Source organism: Parus major, chromosome 1, assembly GCF_001522545.3.
Source record: "Parus major isolate Abel chromosome 1, Parus_major1.1, whole genome shotgun sequence".
Lineage (NCBI taxonomy): Eukaryota > Metazoa > Chordata > Aves > Passeriformes > Paridae > Parus > Parus major.
Window position 1 is genome coordinate 59,590,418 of NC_031768.1, and position 27,834 is coordinate 59,618,251.

Below are 27,834 nucleotides of genomic sequence, written 5' to 3' on the forward strand. Positions count from 1 at the left end.
TAAAAGACCCACCTCCTACACACAAATTAGGTCCAGACCACCAGCAACCTGGCTGTACCTGTAGGACAGAGCTCAGCTAATTAAGATAATTAAAAAATTGGAACTGAGTTTGAGTATGCTATCCAGACTTTCTCAGCAATATATTCTTTCCTTTGGGGACTCACAGAGGGTAACTTAGCCCACATACCACACCAGTGTGGGTTCATCTCACTGATCTGTGGACACTTCCCTCTGAGCTAGTCACTCACAGCTCCCTTCACTGTTAACAGAGAGAAACACTTCTAGGTTGTGATGAATCTGATTTATTTTGCCTGTCTATTTAAAGCTGAGACTATTCTTGTCCTAGAAATGCCTGTTTGTCTCCACTGGCTATGCAGGGTGACTAGCTCTCGTGTGGGTGACAAGAGTCCTCTCACCTATGTGACAGCTTCACTAGCAACAGTGCTCACACTTAGCAAAATAAAACACAAGTACCAAATGTTAACTGAAAACAAATCTTGAACAGACTAATACATGTGTATTTCAAGATACAGATCTTAATGCAAGGCAACAATATTCTTCTACTCTGTGCTTTCTGGCCAGAGTTTCAGGAGTATGTAATTGCACAGGAGCAAGCGACATTTATCAGCATCAAAAACAGCAGCAAAACTTGCTTTGTGTTCTGTTTTTCAGCAGTCTTCACTGGAGGAAAAATTTTAAAGGACTACAAAAAACCTATTTCTCATAATCTTCTCCCCACGGGCAAAGCCTTTCTGATCCTGAAATAGCCAGAAATTAGTTTTAATTGTGAAGCATAAAAATTAGCATGATTCTACTAATGTGTTTTCGCTAACTGTTATAAGTCTGCAACACAAGTCTACAGATACCCCAACAGGGCAAAATGGGATAAAACAGGATGCCCCAATAAGATTAAATACAGGAAACCATATTTTGTAATGCTATAGCCACAGCAAAATGCATTCATTAATGCATTAAGCATTCTTAAGCAGACTAACGGAGACACAAATCCACAGCCAATCAGGTCACCTCCACCTCCACATGGCTTCATTTTGCTGAACCCTTAAAAACCTTGTCCCATATTTTCCATGGAGCTGTCCCCTATTCCCTTTCAGCATTTGTAGTTACTACAGAAATAATGTATTTTCCTAGGTGGTTAATAAAAAGTACAAAAGGAATCAGTTGGGTTACAAAATTGATGCCTTCCCCACCACCTAGCAGGCATTAACATTAGAAAGCTTTCTCAAGAAAGAGGAGGTTAGAATGGATGACAGAGAACACAGTGGAAAATACCAATGTAATGTAAGCATAAATGCCATTAATAAATCACAGGCCCAGCACATAAATCCACATAGAAATTCCCAGAAAGATTGTCCTAATCGATAATAAATACATAACTCCCTGAATTTGCTAATTCGTTTTTGGCCGGTATGGACCCACTCCGTAATTTCAAAGCGCTGTCCTCTAACTCTTTGTGCTATGTAAAGTACACATTTGGACATGCTGAATTCTCTAATTAGTCTATAAATACTTGACTTTTACCCACTGCTTTGGTAAGTGTGATAATTGCTGGGGAAAGGCCAAAGCATTTATGGTCAATCAGATGATGAGGAAAGGAATATGGCCCTTTCAGCGAGTAGAATGCAAGGCATTCTGTGGCAAAGCAGAAGCTATTAGCAGGATCAATATTTCTCCTAGTACCTTAATAAATCATTATATCAAAGAACAGTTGCAGGATGAAGAAAACCTCATTCTACCAACAAGGATGCTTCCAAATCAACAAATAAAACATCATTTAAATTACAAAGACCTAATTGGTGTACAAAGGCAAACGGCAAGCATAGAATACAGCCTCTGATGCTAGGCATGTAAACATTTTAAATCATTAGTGAAGGAAGAAAAGCAGAAAGACAAAGAAACAGCTATGCTAAGAGCTCTCCACGCATAATTTGCAAATTGGTAAATATGCATGAATCCACCACACCGCAGCTGACTGATGGCATCATGTTTGGTGTAGATAGCATAGGTGGCAGAAACAGAAGAGCACCTGGAAAACAGGATGGCCTTTGATATCTTTATTGCTGACTGAAAAGGAATCCCCTTGATGTTATTTGCATGGTGGCTTTTTCCTCTTCTCTTCCTTAGCTAGCAAAGAATCAGCTGAGATTTGTAAACATTAGAATGAGAGAAGGGAAGAAATATCCTAATGGCTACTTTCAAGTTAGAGAGCGCCTCCTCTCAGCAGACATTGCTTACCCGATACAGCCATCATCACATGTACCCACAGAGCCCTCTTGGCCACGTGACATAAATTAGAGTTTTGTCCAAGAAACGACTGGGGGACCACAGTCATGTCCTGAACAACAGGCACATACACATATATATGTGCACACATACATGGCAGAGAGAAGAAGATAAGGTGCAGTGCTGAAAACCTACATATGTTGCTATGGAGCAGACTTCTGCACTGCTTGTGAGCAGCCACCAGCACCTTTTTTCTTTGGAAATGCCAACTCTCAGCACTTTTGTTTTATAGTGTAACCTTTCAATCTAATAGAGAAATTATGTAACCTAGTGGGGAAAGAGCCACTAGAGTAATAATCCCTTGGGTTCCACCAGGAGAAAAATGTAATACACTGTTGTAAGCAGCATTTGGGTTTATTCTTTTGTTTCAGTAATATGCTTTTAGTTCTTTATTGAAGGAATATTACAGAAAAGCAAATGCTTCTCAGTTGTTCAATCGCTACTTTTGATTCCTGTCACAGCTTTGGAAGCTTGTTCCTAATTTTTTTGGACGCAAAATTGTTGCCTTTGTGAAGACTAATCATCTGTTGAAGGAATTTAATTGTGGAATTCAAAGTGGGTACTCTTTGCTTCTCCAGTTCACATTTCATAAGCTTCTATTTCCATAGATGTGATACTTTAGAAGGTCAATTGTCATATGTCTGGAAAGCTGACAAGAAAGTAAACAATGCCACATGGGAAGGGAGAAGGAGCATCCTGTTGCTACATGGTATCTCTCCTCACCCCGCTTCAAACAGCAGGCACCTTACCCACCTATCAAAATTCTCTGGAAAAACAGAGTTTTGGACATATGGCAATAGACCTTGCAAGGTTCTGCCCATCTGCATTTCCACTATATGACTGGCTCTTTCAGTTAAATAAATAAAAAACTGGACAGTGCCTAAACTTTTCATGCTCTGAACTCTCTATAGAGATGTATTTATTTTCTCAAACTGTAATTTGTTCTGGAAAGAAAAATGGATCAGTCTCTCCATAAGTTACGCCTCAAATCAGTTTGTTGGCTGATCCTCCTGTTGTAGAAAACATATCAATCCTGCTTTACAGAGCATAATATGCAAACTTTAGCAGTAAGGAAACTGCTGTAGTTTTTATACTTAACTGCCTATAGGCATCCCAAGAGCTCTTCCTCTCTTCCTGGGGAGATCACAAATTCCTCAACTCATCTCATGCCTACAAACACACATCAACATAATTTCTCTGGCAGCATCCCAGGACTATTTCAAAAAGCAATTGAAAGTGCCCTTTTTTGCCAGCATTCCAATGTATTACTTTTTGCTTGGCACATATCAGCTTTGTGGACTGTAAACCTCTGGAGGCAGGGACTACTCCTATTTGTTTATGTCCTTAGTGACCTAAAGGCATAATCAGCTTTATTCATCAAATTATCAGCAGCTGAGGGGATCATTGTGAGCACGACCCAAACTTCAGCCATCACGTCCAATGGGATCACAGGGGGAAGGCTAATGAAGTCCATGTGCCCTTTCAATTCTATTATCATAAAAGTCTTTGTCCAGTACAGTAAAAAGATGCTCTTCAAATAAATAACCAAGAGTGATTGGGATGGTAGTGTATGGATTCAGCAAAGATTCAGGATTTTCTTATTCTAGTCAGCCTGAACAATTAATTAACAGCTTCCTTCTTTGTCATTAATTTTGTTGCCATAGTAGCCTCTGTAAGTGGTTTCTAACAAACAAGGAAGATTTATCTGTCACACTCTAAATCGATCAGAAAATGAATGATTTCACATTCATTTTTGTTTGATAATGATGGGTAAAGCACAGTGAATCATTACAACAGCATTTTCTGAGAAGTATAACGTGTCTGTTATCTTAAAAAGCAATCCTAAAGAACGGGCCCAGAGATTAAAAGTGAAGTGCCACTTCTATGTAAACAAAATACTGTTTCCATTAAGAAATGACAACAATTTATAAATAATAAATAGAAAAAAGTTTCTAGATTTTTTTTTTTCGACTCCAATTAAGCATATTTTTCTTGGATACACTTCCACACAGTATGTTTTTGCTCCAAATTCACAGCTGGTGAGAAATCATGGAGAAAAACATTGTAAGATAATTTCCTAAGGAAAGGAGTTAAAAAAATTAATTTAAACAAAGAAATTTTCTTCTACTTTAGATTGCTTGGATTGTAAAAAGAACAGCAATCCACAAGGGAGAAAGCAGTGGGGGTAGGTACATGTCTGCAAACTAAATTCAGACTAAGTTCTGGCCATCATCATGTGCCAGGGGCTTGGACATATTTAGAGAACTACAGGCTGCAACCTGCAAATTGGATCAATATGTTTCTTGCCTGATAAATTCCAGGAGGGAGATAACGGGTGCATTATTGGAAAAGATTGCTGTTGCCTTTCTTGTAGAGGACAGGGTAACAGATTCTCTTAAAGCAGTAACAGCTCTTTGCTTCTTCACCAAACAATGCTTGGAAAAGGAATGTTGTTTCAAATCTTGTCCAATCTATAACTTGTCTCAGCTGGAGTGGGGACCAGAGAAGAGTTGGCAACATAGTCAAATTACTCAGATTTACTTGATTGATTAAGAAGCTAGTAATAATCCCAAAGGCAAAATGCTCCAGTCACATCAGTCAACTCTTTCCATGAAGGAAAACAAAACAAATATTAAGGCAACAGGACTTATGTTCCTCATTATACTTGTCACTTTTTACGGCCAAGCCAAAGTGGCAGTGAAGATTTTTTCATATTATGGATACCCAAAGTAATTGACTCAGCTACAGACCACAAGATACAGTTAAATCTTATTCAGATCAAACTTTTTTTGTTCTTTATCTCACTCCTTGGAAGACCTAAAGTGAAAATTTTTGGTCATCTCCCACATTGAACAAGGAATATGAACGAAGTACTGAGGAGATCATGTAGTTATGAAAGCCACAAATACAGAAGAACATCAAGACAGCAAGAACATGCAAAATTTTCAATTTTCTAGTAAAAACGTTTCCATTAGTATGCAAATTTTTTTATTGTTAAATTTCTCTCCTGGGACCAGCTCCTATAAACTACCGAACTGTGAAGACAAAACACATAGAAATAAGGAGACTAAGGAACGGGGATTTGCCTCTGGTAATAGCACTGCACTGAGGGATATAAAGTTCCAGACATTGGTGAGTAGCACAGGGCCTTGTTTCTGACCCATTCCCCCTTCCACCACATCCCCCCAGCTGCCTCACTTCAGTCATTTGCCTGGCCATACCCAAAACCATACTAGGGTCATTAAAAAAAAATCTTTGAAAAAAATGGTTCTTTTAACTTGAATCATTTCTCAGTTCCCATTTACAAAGAATCTGCTGAGCCTTTAAGCTCTGCCAAAGGGAGGGCAGCCTCTGGTGATGAGTGTGGAAATGAGAGCTGGAAGGCAGTATGCTCCCAGATCAGATCTGTGTAATACAGTATCGAAATAATATAAAAATGCAGCCTAAGTGCAAAGAGCAAGTCTGATTCTCGTTCACTGTGGTTATTTTTAACTGAACCTCTGCCTGTCCATCTATTACACCTTTCCTGGCAGAACAGGGGCAGCAGCAAATCTGAACCCACTTTTGAGCCAGCATAAAAGTTGGAGAGAAGTCACAAGAGGTAATTTCATTACTGGAAGTTTAATGAAAACCAGCAGCCGGACGGTGAAGCTGCACACAAATTGCTGCCTAGGGAGAGGGAGGCAGGCAGAGCAGGCAACGTGAGCCATGCCTGGGAACAGCCGACGGGCAGGTGTGGGCAGCCCTGCCAGCTGGCACCAATGTGCCTTCACAGCACGGGCTGCCCCTCGCCCGAGGGGTAGCCGGGAAACTGAGGCAGGACTTTTAATGGATGGGGGACAATAATCCACTGAAGGAGGCTTCTTCTCTGCACACAGAATACTTTGTTTCCAGGGCTTTGCGGGGCTTTAAATGTTGTGCAGTCTACTGTAGCAGGTGCCTGCACGGTGTGGGTGATGACAACAGCCCGCTGAGTGTTTGTTCTGTTCTGGGCTGGAGACAACTGGAAGCCACATAAACTCACCAGCAGCGCTGAGCCAAGTTGACTGCACTGAGTCAGAGCTAATGAACACTGCCAATCATGGCAATTTATTAGTTTGTACTCAGCATCTTGCTAACTGTGCTACACAGCTTCTGGTTGGCTTGGAAAATGGACACAGGGAACTCCTCCACTGTGTAGAGGTAAACCCTTAGCCATAGGCCTATGGACCCACACTAGGCACCTGAATCCTGGTAGACTGAAATATAAACCAAAGATTTCAACACTGGGGGAAATTCTGCAGAGGGGAGTACAAGTGGAGGACTAAGGAAGTGAGGAAAAGCCTCTGAACGAGCCACAGGCTGCTAAGTTAAAACCCTCTACTTTGATTTAGACTCCACAGTCTTAAGCACATCATGCACTCATTCACTGGTGAGACTGTCAGCAGTCAAGTGAATCTTCAGAATATGCACCTCCAAAGAAAGAAAATGCTGTCATGAAGGACATCTATGTTGACTTGTGGAGATTTTTTTGTTACTTGAAGACCTTGAAATACTATACTGCATTTGGCTATCAAACATTGACTTTTTTTCTGGAAGCCCATGCTGTGACACTGCAAGCTGCCTGCTGAATGTATGGCTCTTGACAAACTTCCTAGACAGAAATCCCAACTCACTTCAACATGTACACAGAACTACAGGGATGGAAAAATCAAGAGTGCATTAATGGTGGAAGGATTGCAAGAGTGGCCATTACAAAATCTGGAGGCAAAGGCCTCTAGCAATAAAGGGGAATGTTCCTGGAAGGATTATAGAAAGATCAGAGGCTCAAAATGCTTCATGCCCCAGAACAAGAGAACAGCCAGATCTCTCTGTATATCTACACTTCATTGGGAACAGATAGGGCGTTTGATTGATCTCACTCATGTGTGACAGACACAAGAGCCTGACAGGACCTGGTCTGCAGAACTTTGGCCAGGATTTCAGAAACATTGCTGACAACCCTCAAAAATTAAAAAAATAAAATAAAAAGAAAGGAATACTGGGCAATGACATAACCCATTGCAGAATAAACTATGTCTTTAACCTGTTACTCTGTAATCATCTCCTCTCTCTTCTCCCCCTGTTTCCTTGTCACATCAAAAGAGTAAAAAAGCTGGGTGAAGACAGCAACTCTCAGGATGTTTTCATGGACTGACATGAATACAGAACATCATGATTAACTTAAGTGAATTAGTGGCTCTAAAGCATGAAAGAATGGCATTATTAAGCAACTAAGACTCCTTTAAGCAAAACACATGATATCAGCCAATTTTGCAAACAGGATGCCGTATTTCAGAGTTAGCCCTCTCCTAGATTTATTCCTTAACCTTTGAGTTCAAGATCCTTGGTCCCTCTGAAACTATTTCTTTTTTTCTCTCTGGTGATGGTTCTTGTTTCAATTAGATCAGGTCAGGTTTTCTCTGAGACTATAAGAATCTGTGTGCAACTTGTCAAGTACTGTCATAACTACCTTCAACTGCTCTTGTAATTCTAGTGCCTCTGTGAAGTCCCATATTATGAAAATTGTCTCCCAAAGCCCTTCATCTATACATTAATGTTTTCAGAAATTCCAACAACTTTTGTTGGGGGCTGTAAAGGCAGGAAAATTTTCTACTAAAACCACTAAGTGCAATAGTAAGAAACTACAATTAGCAAGAGGGAGAAGAGAGTTGGTTTGCCACACGTCAGGAGGAAAAGCTATTTGCAGAATCAGTGGTGATCAGAGAGCCACGAAAGTGAACAGTGAAGACAAAGGCATTCCAATTCAGTTCATAATAGGAAAAAATAGATTAAAAAGAACTGAGATAAGTTAAAATTTTTCAAATTGTCTAGGCCTTACAAATTTCTCCCTAGAATACGTATATCACTGACTGAGAAAATCTTAGAGCTGCTGGCAATTAACTTTGAGAGACAAGGTCAGAAACAGTTAACTTAGCAAACACTCAGTGGGAAATAACCAAATAGGCTCATCTTGCTATGCAAGACCTCAGGTTAGCCAGTGGATCACAAGCCTCAACAGACACTGTCACATATGTATGAACATCAGATTGGAAATATAAAAGAGAATGTTATCTACAAGACACAAGAGGGAATTTTGCTTTATTACTTTGTTTTGGAAAGAGTTCAAATATGTCCTTAGGTGAAGTGTTGGATGTCACGTTTTAAGGAGGATGTAACTGCCTGACAGTGAGTACTCTTAAAAACATGACCAAAAATTGAAGGAATAACTTGTTAATTAATGCAAAGAGACAAAACCTGGGGAAACATGGCAAAGCACATTGAAAATATGGCTGCAAGAACAAAGGTTGCAGGTAGGAGAGAAGTAACTTACATGTTGAGAAAAGAAAAAAATCATTTTTCTAATTGTAAGGGAAATTAGGCATTGGAATTAATTGCTCAGAGAATCTCCATTAGTGAAGGCCCTCAGAAATAGGTCAGCCACAAGTCTAATGGGAAGTGTCAGTACAACTGATACAGCTGCAGGACCCTCAAGCAACTTCCTAATTTTCTAGGATAGTTCTAGGAAAAAACCTGTGGCTACTTAGATGAAGAACATTTTTTTTAAGTTCTCAGATATTTTGAGCAATGGTATGTATTACCTTTTTCTTGGTTAATTTTTAATAGTGTTCTGAAGGCTCAAAGTTAAAGAGTAGCTTGACCCAAGATATTCTTTCATCTTTCTACTTTCATTTTTGCCGTTTGAGCAAGGTTGGTCAAGATTCCTCAGATTCTCATATCACTTCTTGAACTCAATATTCAGTGGTCTTTTTGGGTTTTTTTCTGCATGTGGGATCAATGACATTAAGTAGGAACACATTCTTTCCTGAATGGTTGCCTACAGCCATTTTTGGGTTGTTTCTTCTATATAGTCAACAAACCACATTAAAGCTGACATGGTTTCCTTTAAGTTTTGCTTTTTTATTCTGGTTAGTTTTTTTAACTTGCGATGTCTACTAGTCACTTTCTCTGTATTTTCCCTTTTCTGAAGTGATAATTAAGCCTAGAAACCTGAGTCATTCTGGAGCAGTGTAACTTGGGACTCCCAATCCCAGAAGTGCTTTATGTGCTACACTTCAGCCAAGAAAAAGGCTGGAACTTTACCAAAATCAAGAGTTTGCCTTACTATTACTTATGATATTGATTTGACTTTGCTCAGCTTTGAGTTCTGAACAAAGCTTGGTCCTAATTTAAGCTAGTGTCAAAGAGTTTTTACAAGGCTGACAAAAAGGAGCTGGATACACAGGCAGTTTCTAATGTTGATAGCATTGTGACTATATTAATTGCAGGACCAAATTCACCATCATTCAGAAATTATGTGGCCAATACGATTAGGGTAGTGACATCCCCCTGCACTCAGCACTATTGAGGCCACACCTCAAGTGCTGTGTTCACTTCTGGACCCTTCGGGTGCTGGGGCATGCCCAGAGAAGAGCAAGGAAGATGGTGAAGGTTCTAGAGCACAAGTCTTATGAGGAGTGGCTGAGGGAGCTGGGGCTGTTTAGCCTGGAGGAGGCTCAGGGAGATCTTATTGCTCTCTACAACTGCCTGAGAAGAGCGGGTACTGAGGTGGGGTCAACCTCTTCTCCCAAATAACAATTGACAGAACAAGTGGAAATGGCCTCAAGTTGCACCAGGGGAGGTTTAGCTTGGATATTAGAGGAAATTTCTTCATTAGAAGAGTTGTCAAGTATTTAAATAGGTTGCCCAGGGAAAACAGTCAAGTCATCATCCCTGGAGGTTCTTAAAAGACATGTACATGTGGCACTTAGGGACATAATTTAGTAGTGGACTCAGCAATGCTGGGGTAAGGGTAGGACTTGATGATCTTAAAGGTCTTCTTCAACCTAAATGATTCTAAGATTCTATGATTTTCTCTCATGTAAACTAATTCAAAAGAATCCTTTAATGTTTACTGTTTTAACAGGCAGCCTTTTTCCATACTTTAGCTAAAAAAGCAGGAGAAAAGGACATAACCCTGCCAACGTTGTTCTATGCTCTGGTGGAAAAAATAAAGGCTTGGTTTTTAACTGTTCATTTTGGTTGGTGGTTGGCCATATGAATAGTCCTTGTTTTCTAAGCACTAACTCATCAAGTTTCACTGCTGTTTCTGGAGACTTGAACAGTAGTGGTGACAGGATTTCTCCTCTCAGCTGGAGAAGATGTTTTAACTGCTTTTCAGAAGTTAAATCAATTCATATCTTTCTGTATATGGCAAGAGACTCTCACTGGTTCTGTAGCTTATGACTTTTATCTTCTTTTGACACCTGCTTTGGTCAAGGGGATTATTCCTCCTGGAAGGTGTCAATACTGATGGTGTTCAGTTGAACAGCTGTCCTCCCTTTTCTATTATTATTATTCATGAAGTGTGATTGATTCTTCTGAGGGCCTTAGGGATAAAAAACATAGCAGTTCTCTGTTGTCTTTCTTTTAGAGGGACCTAATGGACAATTATTGTTTCTGAAATGTGCTACGGCCACCATTTCACCTCATCTATTGCTCAGCTATCTCTGTGCAGGAAGAATGTGAGCAATGAAAAGGTGCAAGATGTGCCATTATCCATATGCTGAGAGCCATCAGTTGCACACTTAGTGCTTCTCCAACAGTGTCATTCATTACCCAGTATCACACTGAGAGAGTTTAGCTGATGGAAGAGAGAAAAGGCACTAGCAGTGACTCTTTACACGCAGCTGAGACATAATATGGGGTCATTTTAGCTGAGGGTGCAGCTCCATAATTAATTATTGAACTTCTAAATTCTGGGCTTATTTTATATAATTTGTATTATCTGAAAGTCGCATTTATTGACTATATTCAGCTTCTTAATGCTGGCACTTGTATGAAGAATTTAGCAACACATGGAAGGAAAAAGACAGGAAAAAGTATTTGAAATGAGAACTGTAAGATCTGCAGATGCTTATTCTGAAAAAGAGATGAACAACTTAAATCAGCTACAATGTAAAGTCATTTTCTCTTCTAATATTTGAAAGATTACCATAAAGAAAGTTATGTTCAACTGTTCTCTAGCTTCACTATAAATAAGACTCCAAATGGCTTCCTGTGGAGCAAACAACACAACACGGATTTTAAAAATACTCAGGTGTTGTATAGGTCTGGAAGAGATTACATGGGGTGCACTGAAATATTGTTCACTGGAAGATTGTATAAACATCTCTCTGATTATCTAGACAACTCTGTCTGCTCTTTCTGGTAGTGAAGGCAAATGAGCCAAATTATCTTTGGTGTCCCTAAGGTGTTCTTCACCATTGACACTAAAGATCTTCCTTCTTTTTATGTTATGGCTCGGGAATTAAGATCGGCAGAGATTATCATCAAAGTGCCACTTAGCAGCAGAAGATGATGGCATGGGAATGAGACAAGAGCCTTACTCCTAATCTGAGCCTATGAAAACTTTGCTTCATTTGTAAGAGTCTCTCAACTGGTTTCCCATTCTTCTAGGAAGCAGCTGACATTAAACAACAGGGTTTTTAGGATGTTTTTCCAGACTGTTCCTCTAGCAGAGGAGGTACTTGCGACCATTCCTAGAAATACTTTGAAAATAATTCAAAACATAAAATCCAGTAGAAGGTCAATCTGCTGCCTGGATTGGTTGCTGGTTTGTTTTCCCTGCATACATATGAATTTCAGTCTCTTGCAGTTCCTCTGGCCACAGCTCTTACTCAGGTGAGCAAACTGCCATTCTAGGTTTTCTCATAGTAACTTGTTCTTTGTCTTGCTGTGGGCAACAGAAAACCAGAGCTGGATGGTAACAGACACTCTGAGCCACCATTCAAAAATTAAAGTAACAAATGCATATAAAATCATCAAATTGTTGAGGCTGGAAAACACCCTCAAGACCATCGAGTCCAACTGTTAACCCAGCACGGCCATGCTCACCACCATGTCCCTAAGTGCCACATGTTTTTTGGACACTTCCAGGAATGGTGACTCCGCTACCTCCTTGGATAGCCTATTCCAGTGCTGGATAATCCTTCCTGTGAAGAAATTTTTCTTAGTATCCAATCTAAACCTTCCCTGGTGCAACTTGAGGCTGTTTCCTCTCACCCGACCACTTGTTACATGGGAGAAGAGATGAATTCCTACCCCACTATACTCTCCTTTCAGGCAGTTGTAGAGAGTGATAAGGTCTTCCCTGAGCCTCCTTTTTTACAGACTAAACACCCCCAGCTCCCTCAGCTCACTCCTTACAAGACTTGTGCTCAAGTCCTTGCACCAGCTCATTGTGTTTATAATTAACTTGTACATAAGACTCATAATTTGGACACAAGAGTCTGTACAAAATCAGTCTTGTTTGGATTTCTGTTCTAATAAAATACAATTCTCCCTCCATGGCAGCTTTGAGAGATTCACTTCCCCCACCTTCCTATTTTATCTTCCCATATTTCCTTCAAGCATCTAGCTTACAGATTTTCTCCAGCTACCAAACTATTTTTTTCTATCTTTTCAGAAATTCAAATATATGCATCAAATGCACACATGGCATATTTCCAGGCAGTAACATCCTTCCTGCCTTTTTGTAACCAGGTAATTTACATATAAGATGCACGAAGATAACCATGTTCCTCCACAGTCCTTGTTTGTGCACCAGCTCACTCCACTTTCTCATTGCAGCCCTCCATTGGAGCCTCTGGTGGGACAGCTGAGCCCTGAGCAAAGCCTGGAGGCACAGAGAGTTTGGCCTTTCTGGCAGCATGCCTTTAAGGCATGGCTGCATTTTTATCCAGTGCAGCAGCAGCTCCATGTGCGGCACTGGTATGGAGATCAAAGGTACAGCTGCCATGATTACACGCTAGGGTGGAAGTGTCCTCCCTAGACTCTTCCTCTCCCTTCTCCCTTTCCCTCCTATGTTTTTTGACAGATTGGTGTTTTTCCAGTCATGATTTCTTCACTTTGGAAGCAGCAAGACAACGGAGCAGTGCTCCCCCCACCAAACTTGCCCAGGAGCCAGCCCATGCTGACCGTATGCCCAGGAGGCTGTAACAGGAGGACAGGGCAGAGGAGCCCAGCCCCAGGGGTCAGAGGCTTCTCTGACCATGTGGTAGCCATGAACTGCTATCACCACTTTTGTTTTTCTCTGCTCCCTGTAAAACCAAGATACTTGTTTCACCACAGAGGTGTCGAGGGCACAGGTTTGAGGACACCCCAAGAGGTATTTAGTGACCTCAACAGAAAACTTTAGAAACTCAAGCAATGAATTAATAAAACTCCAACAAAGCAAAAACAAGTAAAAAGCCTCTCTAGAGAACAGGTTGAGGGATCATAGGCAGGAAATAAACAACAGATTGAGAAAACAAGAGGAGGAGATCCTTACAAATGACAAAAAAAAACCCCTTGATATTTGCAGTGAAAGATGTGGGATAAGTGGAAATAGCTGACCCAGGTTAAACTAATTATTTTAGCTAGATCACTATCCTGTTTCCATTCAACGTCAATACCAGACACTGCAGAGAAGTGGTACAAGAGATACCTACACAGTTGCAGAAGAAGTTTCACACAGACCCCAGGCTGAGGATTGCTGAGTTCAGCCTTTTGTCACTGCTGTGTAACCGCTGGAGCTTCCTCACAAAGGTATAATATGAAAAATATATCTGTGATGGCATTTTTATTGATGTAAATATCCATAAATACCTTATAGATACTACTAATAATACTAATACCTTTTGATAATACCTCAGGACAAGACTTTCCAAGGGGAAATTACACCTTCTATCTCCTTTCCAGTAGAACTGTCGTGCCTTTTAATTTAATCGGTTTTCCTTTGCTTCTGCATTATAATGAAAGTAAAGCACACCCAAATACTCTAGGCCCCTTAATGCACATACATCTAACATGTACATATATCAAATGAGTATCATATTGATCTTCTTTTTAAATGGCACAATACTAATTTGTATGTACATCACAATTTTCCAAGAACTAGATTGCTGAACAAGGAAACTTTTAAAATGTGTTTTAGACAAATGACTTGCCCAAAACTTCTCCACATGGCAGCTGTTAATTGCATTTGTATTACATTATTAAGACACAGGCCCAACCTCACTTTGCTTTGGCAATTTTAGCAGTAACTCTTGGAAGCCTTAGGTGAGCCATGATTCAAACAACACTCATAGACAGGTCTGGAAAGGAAGAATTTATAAAGCTGCTGTTGCTACTAGTAAAGTAAAATACACAAATGCCAACACTGCAACTAGTTTTCTCCCTTTATGCCAAATGTCTTCCAGTGTTTTGCACTTCTTTGTCCCCACCCCCTGTCTAAGAAAACCACAAATTTTGCCTGAAGGGATATCATCATTAAAGAAAGAAGCAGTGCAGTCAAAGCCTTAGGATGACACAGATCATTCAACAGTTGTTCAATTACACTGAAAAGCTACTTATTTTTGAACACAGAGCTTTCACTCAACACAGGCCCAAGGCACTATCAGATTCGTATCTGCAGTATCTCAACCAGTCTGATGTAGGGCTTTGGCTCATTACAGAAGCTGTGCCCTTGTGTGAGGTTTACATCTAGGTTCAAAGAATTTCTTAAGTGTCTTGGAGCCGTGTTGGCTTTAAAAGGTACTACCAAATCACAGCCATTTCCAAGAATGAATTAAAAGTTGTTTTGGATACCTCTCATCCCCTAAATCCATCTGACTTTGTTTAAGGTTCACAGGCTACTTTCCCTGCAGAATTCCTACAGACTAATAAAACAGTATGTGACTACAGAGTCAACAAGGAAAGCAGTAACACCCACAGTATGCCAAGGTAAACCAAGCAAATTAAATTCAGCATATTCCAAAATGAACATTTTTGAAAATTATTATTTAGGGCATACAATTCCTACAGATCCCAGGTGTGACTGATAGGAGGGTATGACCACCCAGATGGAAAAGTTGATTCCCACAGTTTTTTTCTTAGCATATTTCTCTAAAAATGTTGTTCAGTAGCAGCTTTGAAAGCAGTAAGAAATCAAATTATTCTCTGTTATACAGCTGCATAGAAAAACATATTGAAATGCAGGGGAGTGGTTTCTACCCTCTAAATCAGAGTGATTGCTGGCCACACTATCATTTCAGCTGACAAGGACACAGCTACAGGCTTCTCACCACTTCTTGCCATGCCTACACTACAGGAGTCAAGGCATTATTATTATGCTCTTTTTACAGTCTCTTAAATATGAACCTTTTTTTTTCATTTTTGTAAACTTTCCATGAACCTGAGCTCCTCCTGACCCAAAAGCCCCGGTAATTCTGCTGATCCTCTCCTAAGTGTGCCTCTGAAAACATCCACAGCTGTAACTGTGGTCAGCTGCTCACATTTGAGCAGCCTGGATGGAAGCAATCGATTGCAGGGCCTTTTAGGGTAATGCAGCTCCAAAACATACTGAAAGGCATAGCAGTGAGAAGAAAATGACATACAGGTCCAATTCCTTTCTGCAGTTCAACTCTATAAACTGCAATCATTCACTTAGAAGGAAAGACGAATGCATTACTCTACATCTGTACAACACTAACAGAATAGAGTTATGTCCTAAGTATCTGGCAAGAAACAAAAATAATTTTTCACAACACTTTCTCCAGCATAAAATTAGATTTGGTTTGCAGGTATTCAAGATAAACAAGATAACATTCCAGCATACGCTGAAATATTGTCCTGGTTCCAGCCAGGGCGGGGTTAATTTTTGCAGCAGCCAGGACAGGTACAGCTAGCACCCAGAAGTTATCCTGTATGCTTCAGGTCATCTTCCAAGGACAGGGGGAAGAGCTCGCTTCTGGACTGGGGTAGTAGTGGCAGAGGGAGTGGCCATGTACTGGCAGCGGTTTCCATGGGGTCAGCAAGAAGATTTCTTTCTCTTACACATTCTGTCATTAGTATTGTTGCTGTTACTGTTCGTTTTCTTATCTCATTGCTGTTTCCAGTAAATTGTTCTTATCTCAATCTGTGATCTTAATCTTTTGTGGCTCTCATTCTCCTCACCAGTCCACCATGGAGGAGAGAAAGGGGAGGGAAGGAGGAAGAGGGCCAGGGAGAGAGGAGGGGAGTGAGCAGCATATAGCTTGGAGTGGTTTCAGTGGGAACACTAAATTGGAGAATACCATTCCTAAACCATGAGAAATAGTCAGAACACGATACAGTTTACAGACCTGTACACAGGAAGGTAACTTCTCAGTGGCCCCATTACAGTATTTCCAAAGGAATGTCACAAATTCTCATGGCCAATCCTACAAAAAGTGGAAAGAAGTGTTAAAACTAGGAAGTTTCCAAAGGAAAAGCAAATAAGATCAGCTTTCTCCTTGGATACACAATGCTAAAAGTCAGAGTAGAATTGGTTTAGAGAATGTTAAACATTTTACACTACAGAAGCAGCTAGATCATAACAATTATATAAATATAGCAAAGTCCAAGTTAAATAAAATGCAAAGTGGTAAGTTTTTTTAAAGATATGTTTCAGGGTAAAAATTCGATGAATATATGGAGCTGGATTAGAAAAGAAGAGAGAATACTGCACCAATTTATATTCCCTTTGAACTGTCTGTAATACAGACCTTAAAGTGCATTTTCAAACATATGACATATCACAGAACCAGACACTTATTTCTAGCCATGGCACTTCTAGGCTTTTGGGAAAGGAGAGCAGAAATAGTCCAGTGGATTTGTGCCGTGTGACAAAGCATCTACTGATGGTCTCTGCCCAACATCAATAAACAATTGGTTTTTTTTGCTTTAAATGAAGGAAAGAATTTCAGCAGTAAACAAATGCTTCACATCTTGCATGAATATTTCAGCAGAATCAAAGCAAACCTGTCTTTTCACACCTCCTGCAAATGCTATTCCAAGTCAGAATACAAGCCACAGCCTGAGATCTATCAGTTGCTAAGTTTTCAATCATGACAACCATGATACCATACATAAGGGATGGTGACACACAAGACACTAAAGCTTCCTGCGATACTCCCCCCTGGAATCCACACTCATTATTGTAAGGATAATTATCTGGGTATCCCTGAGACCAGTTTTTGCACTTTTTGTATAAATATGACCTCTTGCATAGGACATGAAATTTAAAATCATCTCCTTCACGGATATCATTGAGTCATTCCATTACCTCCGGGACAGATATGAATTATGCATTCCTTGATTCTCTTTAAAATTTAGATGCGCAAGGGGACACGGAAAAATCGAAATGGTACTAAAAATATAATGCATTCAAGAAAGAAACAATCACTGGTATGCTACTAACAGCTACAGTGCTCCGAAGGCTCCCTGCCTGGTCAAGAAAAGCACATAAAGCACTGAAACATAACAGCAGGCCTCCATGCTAATGGCTGCTAGTGACAAGGGCCCACTGAATGTCACTGCTTCACATACTGTGTAGTGTTCATTTCTCTTATCTGGGTGACCTCTCCTTTGAAATGACTGATGAAACTCACCTGAATTAGCATCTTTGCTTATGGGCATTTGCCACCTAGAAGGCATTTAGAAACATCTCTACTAAATACCAAAATAAAGCACTGGGGGAAAAAGATCATGATCTTAACAAAAAATAATCACTATATCTGTTAAAAAATACTCCGTGTGTATGTGCTCAGAGGCAGCAAAAGGGCTGCTTCTCTGAAGGCTCGTTAGGTTTTTTTCTTTTACCTTGACACCCTTTAGGAATACTGGCTTGTCAAAATACATGCATTCACATTGCATACTTGGCTAACATTTTCATAATTGGTGTGAATAAAAAGAAATAGCTGTTACTGCAAGAAAAATAAAAAAAGCAATGCCTCTGTTCTGATGCCCTGCTGCTATGATGACCTATTTCACACTAGCATCTGTTCTCTTCTCATGAACCACTCCAGATGTAAGCTGGCAAGACAGCACTGCAAGTATGTTACCCAGACATCCACTGAGCGCTGCAGATGTTTTCTTCCATGCTTCACGTTTAATGTGTGCCTGATTAATTTTTTCATTATTATCTCAACTACTTGGCCCACAGATTTTCCTATGAAGTTTTCAGAATCCGGGGTCTAATTTGCAACCATAAGGAGCAGCTCCCTTTGTGTAAACAGTTTCATTAATATCTGGAATAACCAGTCAACAGAGCCTTGGTCTGAATTGCCAAAAAACAAATGCAAACTTCAGTAATCTATTATGCCTTGATAATATTTGCCTGAGGATTTAACACAATGTTTATTTCAATTTCAAAATTACAGATGTTTGCAACATGCAGATGTATCAGTCTGACCAAAAATATTATGCCCGTTCTCTGCCTCAAGCCCTTGACCTGAATGAGGTTAGTGACAGGGATATGAATGACTTGAGTGGAAAATGAAACACAAAAGTAGTTTTATCGTGAAGTACAATATTTCTTCTGTCACTTAACAATTTTTTCTCCCTCAGAATTACAGGGCAGACTGCAAATCTTCAAGGCTAGCAGTCACGACGACAGTCTAAGTGCCATTTAAAAGAATAATAATTTATGAGGCGCCTTGGTAGAATAGCAAAGGTCACAGAGTAAACTCCCCAGGGAGGAGAGGATGACAAAGGTCACAAAGATGACTAAATACTCGCCTACAGAAAGGAATTTTCTTGGAAGGAAGATGTTTTCTTCAAACAGCTTAATCCCACCTAACACACAGTTCCTCATCCAAATGAGCAGTTTCCTTTAAGTTAGCTAAAAGGCATTGCTTGCAAAATACACTTCTGAAATTCATAGGTTAGCAGCTTGGCCTTGTCCCCACTGTGGGCCCACTGAAGTGCTGGCAGGTGGAGGACACTGTGTGTCTGTCCCACAGGGCACAGGGGGAATGCCTAATGACTGGTGTGATCCCACATGGGACATCAAGCTTGAAAAAACCTCTGGAGTCTTTGCAAGGCAGTCCCCAAATAAATGCTGCTTCTGTGGCAACTGGTACCATTTGCAGATGTCCAACAGACCACCACAGACTGGTGCAATTTCCCTTGGAGGCAGTGTGAGGAGTTGGTAGGTGAGGAGCCTAAGACACGCAGTTGACACATTGCTCCTGGACAATTGTAAATACACACACCAGCCATCACTCTGCAAAGCAGTTTGAGCAGCTTTTCCTTGCCACAGCTATAGCATTCCCCTTCTTCAGATGCTGCAAGTACAGAATAAAAGGCAAGCATGAAGACAAGCAGGAACAATTCTTTTTGGCACAGCTCCACTTTCTGCCGAAACATCTCTGGGCTCATAAAATACACATGAACTGGTGGGAGAAGCTGATGCTGCAAACCTGGGAGTAACCAGTGGTTGCTACAAAGCATCAGAGTGATAAAAAATAGCTTAATCTGAAGCCAGCATGCAACACAAGACAGCTCAACTCTTCAGAAATGTGTGGCCATAAACATTTTGAAAACTGACAGTTTCCAACTGCTCATGATCAGTTGTGGGAAGATTCTGCAGCTGGATCAATGACTGGCACAGCTCTGAGGGGTACAGATGTAACAGGTGCTGGTAAAGAAGAGGTTAATGACTGCTTTGAGTATAAGGGATTATATTTAATTTCTGTAGGATAACTGCAAGAGCCCATCTTGCTGGTATTTGACCTCCATGCCAGGCCTCCCAGTTGATAAAGAGGTATCTGAGAAGCAAATAATCATTGAGTCAGATTATCTGAGTGTTTGAGGACCATTACCTATTTTCTATACTAAAATCAGGCAATTTTCTGAAGGGGGCAGATACCACAGACATTCACAATACCTTCATTCCCTTACTCTGGCAGTCCCTGGTCCATCACAACAGCCCATGAGGCCTTTGGCTGGCTGCTCAGATCACAGAACATTTTTACAGACTCATAACTGCACACTGATGACAGCAGAGTGTGCCTTTGGGAGAAGGAAGGGCAGAAGGCAAGTGGAAGGTGGGATGCAGCTAAGCAAGACTCCAATTGAACCAGAATCTTTTATCCTTCACATCACCTTCAGCAAGGAGGGAATGCCACAGAAATGTTGCAAACACATCAAATAGCTCAGGCAATGCCCACTCTTGAGTGACAAATCCACTGGGCATGCTGCCAGGCAGCCCTCCTGAACCTGCCTGAGAAAGGGAACCAGCATTTCCACCGTGTGATTTGCCTCACACTCAGAGCCGCTTACTCCAGCACGGAAGCCCGACCTCAGTGCCAAGCCTTGGCAGGCTCTGTGCAAGGGGTTTCCTACTCTCCTGTGTTGGTTTTGTATGCCTTGTCTTCCTTTATTAATTTTAAACAGAATGGGGGGATGTAAATTCACCATTGGGGATATGTCAGTGTTTGCTCAACATGCTCTATATACCTTTATTAATTTTGTATTGAATGGTGGATATGATTTCACTCCGGGGGGAAATCAGGGATAGCAAAAGGTCTTTCCCACAGCAGGACAGCAGTGGGAAGGGGAGGTAATTTCTTTGTGGGTTTATTTTGAGTGATTTATGTGCTTCCATGGGTTTCTAAAACTGATGAATTTTGAGCTTTCATGAACAGGCAGTTTCAGTGCCATGACCCACTGGCCTAAAGATGATTATTAGCTTAATGTAGCATTTGTTATTCAAGTCTTACTGCTTAGAGTAGATTTTAAAAGCAGCAGATGATGCCTTTTTACAGTGCAAGAACAGTATGTAAAGAGGTAAATTTAAAATATTTCAAAAATTCAAAATTGAGACCTATTTCCAAATAAGACTTATTCTTTAACAGTACAAATGCATAAATACCATATGAACCACAAAAGAGTTGTTATTTGACACAGGTTCACATGGTTTAACTCTTGGCCACAAAGTTTAATTCTTAGCTCACTGCAAAAATTTCCTCTATCTGTGAGAACAGCTTGGCAGCCTGTCATTTCCAACAGTGCAATTCCCAGCCCCCAGACAAGACAACACTTGGCTTGGAGCATGCAGGGATATCCTCAATGCCCTGGATGGATGGAGATGTTGCAGAGTTGCTTACTTGTAGACAGCTCTTTGCTATCAACCTAATTCACTCAGTATGGTTACACTCCATCATAGCATATCCCTTGTTTAGACCCGTGGTCCCAGCATATCTTAATTCATCAGTATCATGACAATGAAGAGAATGTCCCCTTTCTGACTGTCCTACTTACTTTTCTAGGAACAAAAAACATTTTCAGAGGAAAAAGAAAAAAGCCTCATGCCTCCCTCAATTTCCAGAGATTCTTAGGTTGCATTTTCTTCATACTCAGCTTTGCCAAATGCAATAAAATAGTGAACAGCAGTATCCTGATCTGCGTCTGGGCATTTCATGTATGACAGTCAAAAAGCACAGAAACAACAGGTGCTGTTTATTGTTCAGTTCTTGAATTTCACCCTCATTTCACTCTGTGTTTTTTCACCCACGTTTCTGTAATGCCAGGTACAGAGGCTGCTCCACTTTTGGAACCCTCAGAGCATGACAGGTGTCTTTTCTTCTACTGACTATCCAAGCACCGAATCTGTGAGTTCTTACCTCATCTCCGGCTCTACCAGCACCCAAAGAGTGAAACCCAGCCTCATGTTTACTGCATAAGGCAATTCAGATGGTGATTCCTCTGTACTGTTGAGTCCTCTGTGCTTCTCAGTCCTGTTGTGGGAAGGTGGCCATGGGGTGAAGCTATCCATGAACAGCAATTTGGGAAATGTTGGCTGGGTAAGGAAGGTGAGTATTTTCATGGATAGACTAATGCTTTTGTTTGCCCTTCTCCAGGTAGCTGTGACATGACCAGACAGCAAAAGACCTGTTTCACTGATCAGAAGGTGCCACAGTAAAATTTATACTTATAAAGACTTACTGGGATTTATGCTGCTGAACAATGCCTTACTGAGACTGTTTCTCATAACAAACTTCAAATGGTGAACTGAATTAATTATCTGCTTGAGCAAAACATACTATATGCTTGAAACTGAATTATAGACTAGCTGGCTCTCCCTGCACATGTACAAGTGATTCTTTTCCTAACCCGGTGCAGCTGGCACATGAAGTCCTTGTGTGACTGATGGCAAGGGCAGAAAGTTTCTGCACCGAGAAGCACAGTTCCCATTTTGAGCACCAGAAAGAGCAGAACTGCTCCATTTGAAAAATGAGTGATGGAAACAGGAGATAAAGGGAATAGGGGAGTGCAGCTGGCTGTCATGGGCTCTCTAGGTCAGCACTTTTACACCTGCTGAACACAGCTGGATTTTGAACACGGGGGAGGGAAAGAGGAAGGGCAGGATTTGGAAACTGGCTCACATCCATCCAAGATGATACCATGCAATCCAGAGAAAAGGTAAAAAATACCAGGTACATGTCACTGCACACAATGCTAACAGCCTTTAATAATGGCTAATGCAATGATAGTCACCAGCCTCCTTGCTGTGCTGCCAGCAGCCTGGGTGTTACCAAGGCAGGCAGGCAGTGAGGCAGGGAGCAAAGGAAGACAGGCAGCCCTTTCTGACTCTGTGCATCTTGTTCAGGATCCTGCTTACTGACCCCATGTAGGAATACAGGAGTCAGCCAGTCCACAGTTTCAGCTAGGATAGGGTTCATTTTCATCCTAGTAGCTGGTAAGCGCTGTGTTTTGCATGTAGTATGTGTTTTGTATGTAGTATCAAGGCTAATAATACACCGAAGTTCTAATTGTTGCTAAGTAGTGCTTACACTGAGTCAAGGACTGTTCACGTTCCCGTGCTCTGCCAGTCAAGGAGTTGAGAGGGAGTATGGCCAGGACAGATGATCCCAACTGATCAATGGGATATTTCATACCATAGAAGATCATGATCAGAAATGGGCAGGGCATTTAGTCAGTGGGTGGTGAGCAACAGTATTGTGCACCACTTGTTTTTCAAGGGGTTTATTTCTCTCTTCTTTTTTCATTACAATAACTACTATTATCATAATTAGCAGCATTATTTATTGTTATCATTGATATTAAATTTTATTTTACTGTATTTATTAAACTGTTCTCATCTCAACCCACGACTTTTACGTTTTTTCTCAGTTTTCCTTCCCACAGGGAGGGGTGATGGGGGATGGGGCGAGGGAGTGGCTGCATGGTACTTAGTTGCTGGCTGGCATTAAACCACAGCAGTCCTGGACAAGCCACAGGTCAGCAGTGGTATTCTATGCCCAGTTCCTCTCCAAGACCTCCAAAAATAGAAGAGGAACTGGCTACAGTCTCTGTCTCTGTCCTTCACCTTCCTGCAAGCTGTCATGCTCTCCTCTCTTTCAGTGGGACTGTTTATAAAACTTTGGATGAGAATTGCATTCAGTTATTGCCTCTCTTCACCCTGGAAAAGAGAAGGCTTGGGAGACCTCATCACAGTATTCCAGAACTTAAAGGACAGCTACAAAGAGAATGGAGGTGTTCTCTTCACAAGGAGACACAGGGGAAAGACAAAGAGCAATGGATAAAAGTTGTACCCAGAGAGGTTTCAGCTCAATATGAAAAATAAATTTTTGCTCTGGGAACAATCAACCAGTGGAACAACCTCCCAAGGGATGTGGTAAATTTCTGTCTCTGGAAGTTTTCCAGATGCAATTAGACAGAAGAGTGCTAAACAATCTCTTCTAGGCTTCTTTTCCCACAAAATGTTGGACAGATGATCTTTTGAGGTCTCTTCCAGCTATCCACTAAAGTCCTATTTCTCTGGAGACTGATTCCCAGAGTTTCCCATCCAGACCTTCAAAGCTGCCCATATCATCTGCTGTCTCTCTCTCTCTCTCTCTCTCAGGTTAAGGCTGTGACACATATTAGAAGGGACCACTGGGGGCCCTCTTGTGCTTAAAGGAGATTGCTCAGAGTCTTCTCCAGTCAAGTTTTACATACCTTTGAGGCTGGAGACTTCACAGCCTCTCTGGACAATTTGTGTCAGTCTTTGATCACACCTATAGTGACTTTTTTCCCTCCAAATATATACAGTCAGAATTTCAAATGTTCCAAATTATGTCTGTTGCTTCTTTTCCTATCATTGTGCACCTTTGAAAAGAGTCTGACTTAGGCATCCCCTCCCATTAGGTAGTCTTAGACAGCAATAAGATTCCCCAGTGACCTTCCCTTGATCTGAACAGTCCCAGATCTCTCCACTTCTTCTCATATATCCTCTGCTGCAGCTCACTGTACATCTTGGTGGTCCTCCAGGGGCCTTGCTTCGATCTACCTACGCCTTTCTTGTACTGGGGAGCCCAAAATCAAATACAGTACTTCAGGTGTGGTCTCACATGTGCTGAATGAAGGACAATTACTTTCCACCAAGCTAGGTCCAGCTAAAAGTATCCAGGGGTCAACAGAGCCCAGAGCTAGAACAAAACAAACATGTGCCCAAATGTGAGCAAAATATACAGAGTTTTACCATGACTGGAGTAGCACTGAAAGAGAGATTAAAGTCAGCCACCCAAGCCCAGAGCAGTAGCAGGCTCATAGGCAAGGCAGTCCAGCCAGCTGGGAGAGACTGTGCAGATATGAGGGGAGAAAGGTAGAGAACACCAGACTATTCCAGAACACATAACCACTTAAATCAAAGCAGCTACAACTGAGCTTAAATTACTGCTGATCCTAACAGGAATAAAAAGAGCAGTAATTTCTCCATTATAACATAATGGAGAACTGTATCATGCAAACACAAATTTTTTTATTGTCAGTGTAGCATGATTTGACACTGTACAGCACCACCATAAAATGGGCCAAAAGTGGTACTAACCAATTGCAACACAGAATATATACATAAAGATTGCAATCCACGCAATCTTTGTGAAGAGATTCCATATTTGCATCTGCCATCCAAACCAATAATATCCTGCAAATGAAAAAAAAAAAAAAAAAGAAAAGTCTTTGCTTGGCAAAGCTTCATCTCCAATACACAATCCCATAACTTCCATATACCTTGAAATGAGACCACTGATAACAGGATGGAAAAATTTCTAAGAGATACCACAAAAAAAGCAAGGAACAATCAAAAGCAAAACTCAGGTTTCTTCTTACTTTGTTACTGGAGGAAAAGAAAATGAAAGAGGCTTTTACGCCAGGAATAGTACTCAAAGCACTGGAGCAAAGTTTCTGATCAGTTCAATGATTTGGGAAATCCGCCCATGAAATAGAAATTCCGGTTAACGTTTAAGAAATTATTCAGATGAGTAACTGCCTGCCATGGACACTTTTCTGCCAACACAGATTTCCTATGTGGACAAGACTTTTCCCAAGTCCCTTCCAATGAACAGAAATATTGTCCACTTCTTCCATTTCCCCAGAAGGAAGGCATTAAAAATGTCAAAAGTTACTAAATTCTACAAACCTACTCTTTGCTCTCTGTCAAAAGAGGCATATTCTGATTTCTTCTGTCACTGGTTTGTTACAGAGTTACTTGCAATAAAATCTTGTCCTTGACCCAGCAAAATTTACGCAATGATGGTATCAAACAGCAGTATATGGTCTTTTGGACTGAACTGCCTCCTTTAAAACCAGAGTACATGACTCTAGACACAAAATACTTCCAGCAAAGGTATGTAATACATGTTTGTATTTATTTTAAGTAATGGGATGAGACTAGGGCCACACAGTGATTTTTTTGTGGTTGGGAGAGGTTAGCAGCTCAACTGAGGTTGAAAACTGCTGTCTTAAACTACTCAGAGCGAAGCCACAATATGGAAATACATTCTTTTTTTGGACTACAAACTAGAGGAATCAGCAGTGCTGGTGGGGATTCCTCATCTACTTCTGGCTAGAAAAACTGCCCTGATGGAGATTCGCTGGAGCTCCTTGCTGGCCTCCACCTTCACTCACAGTCATGTGTCACATAATTAAGCCTGGAGGGGGTATACGTGTGTCTCATCATGCCTACCTGAACATTCAAAAAAGGGTCTGCTTGAGCAGAGTGGAGGATTTCTGGATTTCTATCAGCAGGAATAAGTGAGGACACCTGAGGGATTCTGTGACACCACATCATTGCAGTAACGAGCAGGCAGATGCCCTTGACAGAGGGAAAGGTCATTATTTTTCTGCATAGTTTTCCTACCCACATCACCAGGCAGCTCACTTCCAGTTTGGCAAGCTGCTCTTTAAGCAGAAATCAGCCTGACAGAGACTTTAAGAAATGAAAGTATAATTAGGATCTGTTATATTTGGGATGTGTCTTTGCCATGTTACCACTGACTTTGGAGCCTGCAATTACTGGCAGAAAGCTTTTAGCAAAGACAAATTTGAATGAAATAAAAAAAACCAACTCATCCAAAAAACAGCAATCATGTATCAGGGTGTGTCATCCAAGGGAGAGTCTTAATGGCATTCTTTAACATCCCTATAGCTCTGCACATGGAAGGATTCTGTAGAACTAGCCTGTGACCACTAAACACCAAAGAGCAGAAGAATTCTGCAGTGGAATAAATTCTTCAAGCACTTGTTCTTGAATTAATACTAAAACTGCAAAGTATCTATACTCCAACCACAATAGCTACATAAAGTTAAGGTAGCTTGGAACAAAACAAGTTTCTCCTGTGCCTGCAAGTGACTTGTATGTGCATTTGCAATAGGCCAATTGCTAAAGTATCTGAGTCATGAGCTGGTAAAGGAAATACTAATAGAATAATGGAAAAGCTGCATGCACAGGCAACTCTTACACTGAAAACTAAGTACAAACAGAGGTCACCTCTGGAAATTATGGAGATAGGGCCTCCAGTAGCCTAATCCTAAAAGCCATACTCTCAAAAGAACAGCAGCATTTTGCGCAGATGAATTTCTGTGTTTGCAAGTACATATAAAAAAGTATAAAAGCAAGACATCTGTGAGGGATGAAAGCTCTCATAAATCATTTGCAAGACCAGGGACAGTCTGCATGTACAGCAGCATACACTGTATTTTGCACCCTACAAACACAAGTGGGGCTCTTCCCTCAAATACAAATTTCTACTTTTGTAAATGTTCTTTAGTTAGAACAAAATATTCCAATTCAGTCTTTAGGCTTTCAAACACAAACACTGTTAAAAAATTAGAAAGGGATTTTTATGGGCTAGAAGGGGGTCACAAAGAAAGCCTGAGCCCGCTTTGAGAACTGGTTCACAAAAGAAGTCCTTACACATATTTGACTACAAGTTTGCAAAGACAATTCTCCAGATTTCTGCAAGGTCAATTCAGGTAAAGGTTTGAAAAGCACACTGTTTCTTTAGATATCCGGGTGTATATCCAGCAGGAATTAGAATAGCAAGAAAATCTGTTTTGTTTTGTCTGCCTGGAATCTGTCACCTTTTAAATCAACTTCTTAAAAACACTAGTTTCCATCTGCCAACAGCACCACAGTATATATATAGATATATATATAGTGCTTCAAGTGCAGAAGAGGATATGAAGTCCCTCAGAAATCCCATGCTGTTCAGCTTAGGACATATTTTGATGATATTTCTTACAAAAGTTTCCAAGTGATGGCTGTGTCAGCAAGCTCTGGCACAGAACAGCAGCCAGCTGGGTGTGGACTAGACAGCATGTGGACAGGAGTCAGGCTGAGGACAGCACTGGAGCCAGAATGGTTGTATCTGTACTGGAAATAAGGCTCTCATTTCTAAAGCATTC

General features: G+C 40.8%; 1 protein-coding gene across 3 annotated transcripts in view; it reads right to left on the minus strand.

The window, feature by feature from the left end:
• The window catches only part of ENOX1 (ecto-NOX disulfide-thiol exchanger 1), a 350,391-nt gene that overhangs the window by 222,657 nt on the left and 99,900 nt on the right, over positions 1–27,834 (minus strand). For all 3 annotated transcript variants that reach the window (XM_019007902.2, XM_019007903.2, XM_015637165.3), the window contains exon 3: positions 16,464–16,541. The gene's annotated coding sequence lies outside the window, so the exon portion shown is untranslated. The remainder of the gene's footprint in view (positions 1–16,463; positions 16,542–27,834) is intronic.